This window comes from Macaca nemestrina, chromosome 19 (genome assembly GCF_043159975.1).
Source record: "Macaca nemestrina isolate mMacNem1 chromosome 19, mMacNem.hap1, whole genome shotgun sequence".
Taxonomy (NCBI): Eukaryota; Metazoa; Chordata; class Mammalia; order Primates; family Cercopithecidae; genus Macaca; species Macaca nemestrina.
In genome coordinates this window covers 79,164,272-79,174,946 of record NC_092143.1, presented here as the reverse complement: position 1 = coordinate 79,174,946, position 10,675 = coordinate 79,164,272, and positions in this window count along the sequence as shown.

The window sequence follows — 10,675 nt, the reverse complement described above, 5'->3', positions numbered from 1 at the left end:
GCCGCGCGGGGCCGGAGGCGGGAGGGCGGGCGCCCCCTGCCGGCGGGAGGACCGCGCGCCCGGGCCTCGGCTGGCTGCTGCGCGCGGGGCTTTCCCGCAACCGGCGCTGCTCTTTTCCTGCCTCCTCCCTTCTGCCCGCCCCCGCTTCCCTCCCTCTTCCGTCGGCTCTTCCATCTTTTCTTCCTCTTACCTCTTCCCTTTTCCCCCTTTTCACTCCTCCCTACTCGGCTTTCACTCTGACGCGCATTTATAGTTAACACAAGAAACTTAGTGTCGTTTTAGTCTTAAAATTCTCCGTAGGCAATTTTAAACTAAGTATTTCAGTGCATCATGAAAATAGGTTCAAAATAAGAAAAAGAACCCTGGTTGACAGTGAAAACACTCCCATGCGCACAGTCCCCAAACACCATGCACATGTTTTCGCCCCCACGCACTCGGTGTAGCTGGAACGCTGGGAAGGCCTCCCCCCCAGGCCTGCGCCCCCGGGCCGCCCGCGTTGCGTTCGTGTCTACACACGCGCTCTCGCACAAACACCCCCACACCCTCCATCACGTCTGTTTCCCATTTTCCACGGAAACGCACGAAATCAGTTATTTTTAACTCTGATTGCTGTCTCAGATTCAGAAGTTTTTATGCTGTTTAATTTTTAAATTAAGTAAATGGCATACCCTTTTGGGGAATAAACGAGTTAAAACTCAAACAGTGCGAGGAGATAGAAACTTTGGGAATTATGGACTCGGGTCGTATGTCTTGCCATTTCTATTTGGAAGGATTTAAGGATACAGAAAATCACTGCTGATTCCTTGCCAGAGATTTGTTTAGCAAATTCCTCAGCTTGAACTTGAGCACCTCAGAACACAGGGTTCTGAATATGATAGGGGCTGGCAGCGTTTGCTGGATGATCACGTTACCCACCAAATTTCAGCTGTACTGTATTTAGAACTAGGTTTAGTAATGCACAGTACATGCGTGTGTTACACAGCAATCCTGATGTGTAAAAATCTAGCGTTGCCCACAGTGTACAGTGGAAGTTTACATCTATGAGAGTATTCTTAACAGTGCAATCACTGTAGGGATCTTTATAATATGAATTCTGAGAATATGTAAAATATGATCCCTCTGTATTATTTGAAACACAGATCCATCACTTACCATCACGGAATTTACTTTCTTTTTCTTTCATTTTGTTTTGTTTTGCTTTTGAGACAGCCTTGCTCTGTTGCCCAGGCTGGAGTGCAGTGGTGCGATCACAGCTCACGGCAGCTTGGAACTCCTGGGCCCAAGTGATTCTCCTTCCTCAGCCTCCTGAGCAGCTGAGGCCACAGGCACGTGCCACTACGCCTGGCTAATTTTAAAAATTTTTTGTAGAGATGGGGTCTCGTTGTGTTAACCAGGCTAGTCAACAGTGTGAGACCCTAAACTGGCCTCAAGTGATCCTCCCACCTCAGCCTCCCAAAGTGCTGTGATTATAGGCATGAGCCACTGTGCCCCGCCGCAGAACATTTCTTGCTGTGAGTTTCTCTTCTGTTCTGTGGGAATGAGAGTAGTGACCCCTCCTTTCATCTATCATTGTTAGGAAAAAAACAAATAACGATCTCTGCAGTCTGTTGCAACCATAAGGCACTATATAAATGTAAGGAATTAAAGAAACTGATTTATGCATGGCTTTTCAGGAATACTGTGATTTTACAAAGCAAGACGCATCTGCAAAGGTAATCTCAAGATTTTTAATTTGGTCCATTCTGATTCATAGCACTGCCTGTCCTAATGGGCAGATGCATGTGGCATGGCTTGTGGGGCTGAAGACCTTCTTGCCCAAAATAAAATACCTTCCCCATAAGGTAGACCTGTAGTTTCTGCCACTAGAATAATTAATGAACTAAATGACAGAGGTTGGGTAGTATTTCTGGAGGACAGGTAAGTGCATATTCACCATTTTAAACCAATTATGATAGTGCCCCTAATACCCTGGGAATATGTCCCACGACCCCCAGCGGATGCCTGAAACCTCAGAGAGTATAGAGCCCTCTATATACTATGTTTTTTCTATACATACATACCTATGACAAAGTTTAATTAAAAAATTAGGCACAGTAAGAGATTAACAATAACTAATAATAAAATTCAACTGACCCTAGAACAACACGGGTTTGAACTGTATGGGTTTGTTTATATGTAGATTTTCATCCACCTCTGCCACCCCTGAGACAGTAAGACCAACCCCTCCTCTTCCTCTTCCTCCTGCTCCTCTTCAGCTACTCAGTGTGAAGATGACAAGGATGAAGACCTTTATGATGATCCACTTTCACTTAGTGAATAGTAAATGTATTTTCTCTTCCTTATGATTTTCTTAATGACATGTTCTTTTCTCTAACTTACGTATTTTGTAACTTACAATATAATATTCCTATTAGAATACAGTATATAATGTGTATAGCATACAAAATATGTCTTAATCGACTGTTTATGTTATCAGTAAGGCTTCTGGTCAACAGTAGGCTATTAGTTAAGATTTGGGGGAGTCAAAATTATACACAAATTTTTGACTGCATGCTATCAGCACTCCTACCCATCGCATTGTTCAAGAGTCAACTGTAGAATGGCTATGATGATATATACTATAATAACAGTTATGTGAATGTGGTCTCTTTCTCTCGCAAGATATCGAATTGTACTGCACATGGTATCAGTCCACAGTGCTCTAGCATCTGGAACTGTGCCTGATACACGGTACAAGTTAGTAAATATTGGTGAAGTGAATGAATTAATGAAATTTTTATAGCTATCCATATCCATAGATATCCATTTTCATAGATATCCATATAGAACATTTCATAGGTTATCCATAAACTTCATTGGCTCCTTGGGCTCTGTCTTAAACCTAGACACCCCATATCCTGCTTTTTCCCAAAAAAAACCCTGCCTCCTATCATTTGGTAAAGTCCCCTTTTTCCCCTTTCTCCACTTTAACATCATCACCACCACCTGAGGTGGATGATGTGGTTTGGCTGTATCTCCATCCAATTCTCATCTTGTATTGTGGCTCCCATAATTCCCACGTGTTGTGGGAGGGACCCAGTGGGAGATAATTGAACCATATGGGTGGTTTCCCCCACACTGTTCTCATGGTAATAAATAAGTCTCACAAGATCTGATGGTTTTATAATGAGTTTCCCCTTTCACTTGGCTCTCACTGTTCCCTTTTGTCTGGTGCCATGTAAGACGTGCCTTTTGCCTTCTGCCATGGTTGTGAGGCCTCCCCAGCCACGTTGAACTATGAGTCCACTAAATCTCTTTTTCTTTATAAATTACCCAGTCTCAGTTATGTCTTTTTCAGCAGCATGAAACCAGGCTAATACAGGGGAGAAGTTTCAAGTATAACAAAGGCCAGAACCAGAAGAGTATGTAGAGTAAGAAACAAAAGGTCAAAAACAGAGCTCCACGATCACCAACATCCAAAAGATAGGCAAGAGAAGAGAAGCTGGAAAGAAACCTGGGATGGGAAGGAGGGGATACTGGAGATAATGGGGTCATGGAAAAACAGGGCACAATTGTGTTTCACAAAGGCGGGAATGATCAAAAGAGCCCTATGTCACAGAACGGTCACATAAAATAAGTACAGGCAGTCACAGATTTGCAAGGTAGACACCATAAAAATCATTGTTTAAGCTTGAATAGTACAAAGTGATCTTAATAACCAATGGGAAAATTATTATTTCATGGCCTTTAAAATTTTTGTCAAAACATTGAGAACACTCCAACTGTTGCTATAAGTGTATAAAGACATGAAGAAAAAAATTGTAAAGTTAGTGTTTATTTAGGACACTAATTTAAAATGCCAGAAACATTGAGAATTAAGTATTTTGTTTGTTTTTTTTTTTTTTAAATACTTAGCAGGAATAGTTTGGGCCATGCATGGTGGCTCATACCTGTAATCCTAGCACTTTGGGAGGCTGGGGTGGGAGGAGCACTTGAGCTCAGGAGTTCGAGACCAGCCTGGGCAAAAATGTGAGACTTCATCTCTATTATAATAAAAAAATATATAAATAATAGTTTGAACAGTGCTTGTCTTTTTCTTGCCATATAACTTAATTCTTTCTTTCTTTATTTTTTTTGAGACAGGGTCTCACTCTGTTTCCCAGGCTGGAGTGCAGTGGTGTGATCTTAGCTTACTGAAGCTTCGACCTCCTAGGCTCAAGCAATCCTTCCACATCAGTCCCCCAAGTAGCTGGGACTACAGGCATGCACCACCACACCTAGCTAATTTTTGTGTTTTTAGTAGAGACAGGGTTTCATCATGTTGCCCAGGCTGGTCTCGAACTCCTGAGCTCAAGCGATCCACCTGCCTTAGCCTCTCAAAGTGATGGGGTTACAGGCATTAGCCATGGCGCCCAGCCCATATAACTTACTATAAGGAGTTAACATCTTTTTTATGCCTTGCTGAATTATCATACTCCATTCTAAATTTGGATCAGCTTCTAATTTTTCTTTCTTTCTCTTTTTGAGATGGAGTTTCTCTCTGTCACCCAGGCTGAAGTACAGTGGCATGATCTCAGCTCACTGCAACCTCTGCCTCCCAGGTTCAAGCGATTCTCCTACCTCAGCCTCCAGAGTAGCTGGGATTACAGAGATGTGCCACCACGCCCAGTTAATTTTTATATTTTTAGTGGAGAGAGTGTTTCACCATGTTGGCCAGGCTGGTCTCAAGCTCCTGACCTCAAGTGATCCGTCCACCTCGGCCTCCCAAAGTGCTGAGATTACAGGCATGAGCCACTGCGCCCGGCCTCTTAACTTTTCATCCTTTGAGCTTTCAATGTCATGAAATAGCTCTGAGAGTTTCTTTAATGTTAGGCTTTTTGCCCGTGTCTCTTCCTCAGGGCCACCTTTGTCCTTTCATCACAGTCACTTTCCTCCTGATGACAGTGACGAGCTCGCTGTTACGGAATTCCTGATTGCACATCTACAGCCTCCCGAGTGGCAGCAAAATCACCTTTCCCACAGTCAGCTATTTCCTTTATGACTCCACTTACAGTAGATTCAGATTTCACTTCCAGCATTATCACTTTTTGTTTCCTTTTTATTGTTATGAAAATAATTTTGAACTCACAGACCCCCTGAAAGGATCTTAGGGACTCTGGGTCATCCTAGACCACACATGGAGACCTGCTGCTCTGGGGATTACAGTCTGCGTCCTGAACTCTTGAGTCTTTTCCGAGTTTATATTGCAGCACTGCTGGTAACGTGCAGGACACTTGTAACTGTATGAGTCCACCCCCTCATCCTTCATGCTGTAGCTTTCGTATATGTTACATCTACATATGTTACCAACCCCACAATACAACTGTAGAGTTTTTGCCTGAAACAGTTTGATGTATTTTAAAGACATTAAAAGGAAAAATATATTTTGTATTTACCTACACATTTACCATTCTCTTTATTCCAGCCTGTAGCTCTGTTCTTCCGTCTGGTTTCATTTCCCTTTTCTCTGAAGAACTTTTTTTTAGCATTTCTTATCGTGTGGGTCTGCCGATAACAAAATCTGTTTTCTTTTATCTGAAAGCAGCTTTATTTCGTCTTCATTCTGGAAGAATGCTTTCACTGGAACAGCATTTCTATGCATCTGTTTGCTTGTTTATTTATATATTTATTTGCAGGACAGGGTCTTGCTCTGTCACCCAGGCTGGAGTGCGGTGCATGGTCTTGGGTCTCTGCAATCTCCGCCTCCCGGGCACAAGTGATCTTCCCACCTCAGTCTCCCAAGTAGCTGGGATTACAGGCACACATCACCATGCCCGGCTAATTTTTGTGTTTTTTGTAGAGTGGGGTCTGACTTAGTTGCTCAGGGTGGACTCAAATTCTTGAGCTCAAGCAATCCACCCACCTCAGCCTTCAAAAGTGCTGGGATTACAGGCGTGAGCCACCATGCCCAGCCAGGAAAAGCATTTCTGAGCTGACTTTTTCTTTCAGCATTTTAAAGATGTTCTACTGTCTTCTGGCCTATATCATTTTTCATGAGAAAACAGTGACATTGAAACGTTGTTCTGTGTATGCAGTGTGTTCTTTTTCTCTGGTTGCTTTCAACATTTTCTCTTTCTCTTTGTTTTTTAGCAGTTTGACTATGATGTGCCAAGGGACACTTTTTTGTTTTTTTATTTCCAATTCTGCTTTGAGTTTTACTGTGCTTCTCGAATCTGAAAATATATCTTTCACCAAAGTTGGGAAGTGTTCAGCCATTATTTCTTCAACTATTTTTTCTGCCTCATTCTCTCTTTCCTCTCCTTCTGCCCTGGAACTTCCTTTAAATAACTTTCTCCTCCCTTCAGCACAACTCCAAAAAAGTCTTCTAGGATGGGCTAACCTGGGTTCTCCAGTTTCTGACCTTCTTAGGAATGGAGTACACTCCTGTCCGTCATGGGCTTGTGCACAGACCCCAGTGCACAGCCCCCAACCAACATCTCCATCCATGGCTGCCGTGTGGCACATTTTGTTTCTTTGCTGCTGCGCTTTGATCTTTGTTGGCCAGTTTCTTCTTTTGATTGCCTATTTTTGTGAAATGTCACATGGGCTTATTACCACTGAAAGACAAGGAGGCATCACTGCTACATGCTTTGCTGTCTATGTATGAACTGAATGACTTACACAGAAATCAGTCACCAAGAGACTTTGAAACAACCGGTGTTGTAGTAAAGAATCTAACTCCATTTTTTTTTTTTTTTTTTTTTTTTTGAGATGGAGTCTCACACTATCTCCCAGGCTGGAGTGTGGTGGCATGATCTCCACTCACTACAACCTCCATCTCCTGGGTTCAAGCGATTCTCCTGCCTCAGCCTCTCGAGTAGCCGGAATTACAGGTGTCCTCCACCACACCCAGCTAATTTTTTGTATTTTTAGTAGAGACAGGGTTTCACTATGTTGGCCAGGCTGGTCTTGAGCTCTTGACCTTGTGATCTGCCCACCTCGGCCTCCCAAAGTGCTGGAATTACAGGCATGAGCCACCATGCCCGGCCTAACCCCTTTTTTTGATGTCTGACTGCTAAAGTCTCACCTCGCCCTCTTCACCTTCTGCCCCACATCTGGGCAAGAAAGCCTGTGTGCTCCCTCCTTTGGTGACGGATTCAAACCATGCAAGTCCCCGCTTATGTGTAAAACTCTCATCCTAGTTCACTCCCCAGAGCACAATAAATACCCCCAGCCAGTCTCCCTTCCTCTGTTCAAGCCATTTTCAAACCAGCTTGGGAGGGCTGCCCTATTCTTCCCAGAAATAACAAACCAATGTAAAGAACACATACACCTTCTTGGTGTGTGTTTATGGTGTCATCGGTCTTGACGTCCAAACCAAAAATTTTGATGGGAGTTCATCCTATTCTTCAAAGTGTCCACAACAGACATCATTGATCACTGATTATGATGTACATGTTGTTTATTTATGTAGTGATCTGTGAACTAAAGAGCTAGCTGTGAAGTTTGCACTTCCTGCAATTACTCATAGTTAATATACCATGGTAACTGAAATCTGAAATGCTGGGGAACTGGTATTATTTAACTAAGCTGTGGTAACTGAAATTTCTACCATGCAAAGAGGACTGTCCATATTTAAAGCATTCATTGCAATGAGCTTGGGAGTGAGATTGCACTAGACTGAGTAACACATGCAAAGTGAAGGTCAGAGATATAGAGAAGCAAGCAGGTCTTAATCTGGTTCCGGCCAAGATGCATTTTAGCCATTTTCATCACACATTCCGATAGAGACATACCACATTATGTGCCATTCCTGTTGCTCTAATTATACCTTAATCCCTCTGTTCTTCCTCAAGAAAGCACATCAGAATGCCAGTGAGCAACTACAGCAATCACTGTTGGTTATCCACACAACTGCCACTTCCTCATTCTTCTCCATGCTAACAGAACCATGACTTTTGTTCAGATACCCACACTGCTCTGTGAAATCAAGTGTTTCAGTCAGAGCTTGCTCAAACATCAGAACTGGAAGTTGAATGTTGATTTTCTAAGTCAGTCGTTCTGATTCTATTCTCCAGAGTGTGGCTTAGAGAAATGGCATATGACCACACTCTGGTCAGTGAGACATGAAGGGAATTTTTAGGAGACTAGAGACTTCTGACAAAAGGTTGTTAGCTCTTTAAAAATGACCATTTTGTAAGGCCAAGACAGGAGGCTCACTTGAGCACAAGAGCTTGAGACCAACCTGGGCAACATAGTGAGACTCTGTCTCTACAAAAAAAAAAAAAAAAAAAAATTGGCTGAGTGTGATCCTACACCTGTACTCCCAGCTCTGGAGGCTGAAGCAGGAGAATCACCTGAGCCTGGGAGGTTGAGGCCGCAGTTAGCCATGTTTACACTACTGCACTATAGCCTGGATAACAGGTGAGAGTAATAGTAGTAATAATAATAATAATAATAATAATAATAATAATTTAAAAGCTACCATGCTGGGCACAGAGGCTCACGTTTGTAATCCCAGCACTTTGGGAGGCCGAGGCAGGAGGATTCCTTGAGCCCAAGAGTTTGAGACCAGCCTGGGCAACATAGTGAGACCTTGTCTCTACAAATAAAAAATTAGCCAGGCATGGTGGCATGCATCTCTGGTCCCAGCTACTTGGGAGGCTGAGGTGGAAGGATCACTTGAGCCCAGGTGGATGAGACTGCAGTGAGCCGTGATTGTGCCAGTGCACTCCAACCTGGGCAGTAGAGTGAGACCCTGTTTCAAAAAAACCAAAAAACAAAAACAAAAATGACTGAAGGGAGAGATAGTCACCACACCCCACTTTTTTTTTTTTGGCCTCAGAATCTCTGTGTGGAAGGGTGTAACCACTACAGTTGCTGTTGCCATTTGCAATCTTAAGGAGAGCTAGTTGATAGGTTGTAGACAGCCGAGTAAAAAGATAAAAAGTCCTCAAATTTTGATGTAGTTGTGAAGTCACTGAATTAATCAACCACGAAGGCTCCCATCTAGGGACATTCTTACCATGCAAGATAATACATTCTTTTCCTAGATAAGCATTTGAGTTAGGCTTTTTCATTATTTGGAGCTAAAAGTGTTCTAACAAATGTATGAATGCATCCTTACAAATATAATGACATTATAGAGGTAAGCTTGAATCACCCCTAATCTATTAAAAAAAGAAGACAATTGATAAACATTGTTACTTTAGTGATCAGTAACAATTCACTTGGCCGTGCCTTATGTCTGGTCAAGTGTTCGATGGTACTGTAGTTGAGAACTGTACTACATACTAGTTACGGGGGAAGGCAACAGATAGGAGCCGCTAGAGAATGCTGAGTTCAATATATCTCCCAATATTGGAAGTCAAGGTAAAATCTAGTGAATATGGCAACTGATACCAAAAAGCATCATCTACAAACTTAAGAGTGGATCCAGGTTTGTGGGGCTTGAAGCCTTTACAATTTGGGGGTTCCTCTTCAAGGAAAGGAATTTCAAAATACAAATGCAAAACTGCCAAGAACTGTGAAGGGTCTGAGACTTTGCTCTACTCACAAGCTAAATAGCCTCTCAAAGTTTCACAGATGCTGCTGCAAGACATGAGACCCCTGGGTCAGAGATAGAGACATAGGGAAGCAAGCTCTCAATCTGTTTTTGCCAGGATTCAATTTGTTACTTTAGCTGGTTACTTTATTACAGTACAGCAAACCACATGAGCTTCATATTTGCCTCAGTTCCTTTTGCCCCCAAGTCCCACATAGTGACACAGGGCTGCACCCAGGTGAATGTGGCACACACAGCAGGTTTGTATCACAGCAGAGGAACCTCAAGCTTAGGAAACCCCAGTTTTTAAAGGGACTACAGCTAACTTGCCCAAACTGCCCAAGAGGGAGACATTATTATACTGCTCAGCAGGCAACTCCTCCCTCTATCCTGGACGGAGACACAATCTCTATCTTCCAAAGTTGTTTACTATGCAACCATTCCTAAAAAGATACTCTGGAACAAAAGTGGTCAGTGCCCCTGCTCACAAGATGTGCAGAAACATGAGAGATCCATGGAGGATTGTCTCCCAACAAGCTCCGCCTCTTGGGTTCAAGCAATTTTCCTGCCTCAGCCTCCGGAGTCGCTGGGATTACAGGCACCAGCCACCATCCTCATTTATTTTTGTACTTTTAGCAGAGATGGGGTTTCGCCATGTTGGCCAGAACTGGTCTCGAACTACCGACCTCAGGTGATCCACCCACCTCAGCCTCCCAAAGTGCTGGGATTACAGGCGCCCACCATCATGCCTGGTTACTTTTTGTATTTTTAGTAGAGATGGGGTTTCATCATGTTGGCCAGGCTGGTCTCAAACTCCTGACCTCAGGTGGTCCGCCCGTCTTGGCCTCCCAAAGTGCTGGGATTACAGGTGTGAGCCACTGCGCCCAGCCCACTTCTACAATTTTTTTACATTTATTGGCTGTATACATTTAATCATATGACGATGATTTTGTAATATCATCTTTTAGAGAGATAACTGAAATGCAATCTTTCTTTTAGAATTGTTGACTGGGTTTTGTGCATGTGATTAAGTGTTGAAATGTGTAAATTATGTGACTTCCTATTCAGACATACTCCCTGTTCATTACCTGTGCCTTAGGCTTGTGTCTACAAATATGGGAATTATGACCGATTTTTTTTCACACCATTTTCATCCCAAGATAAAACAAAATG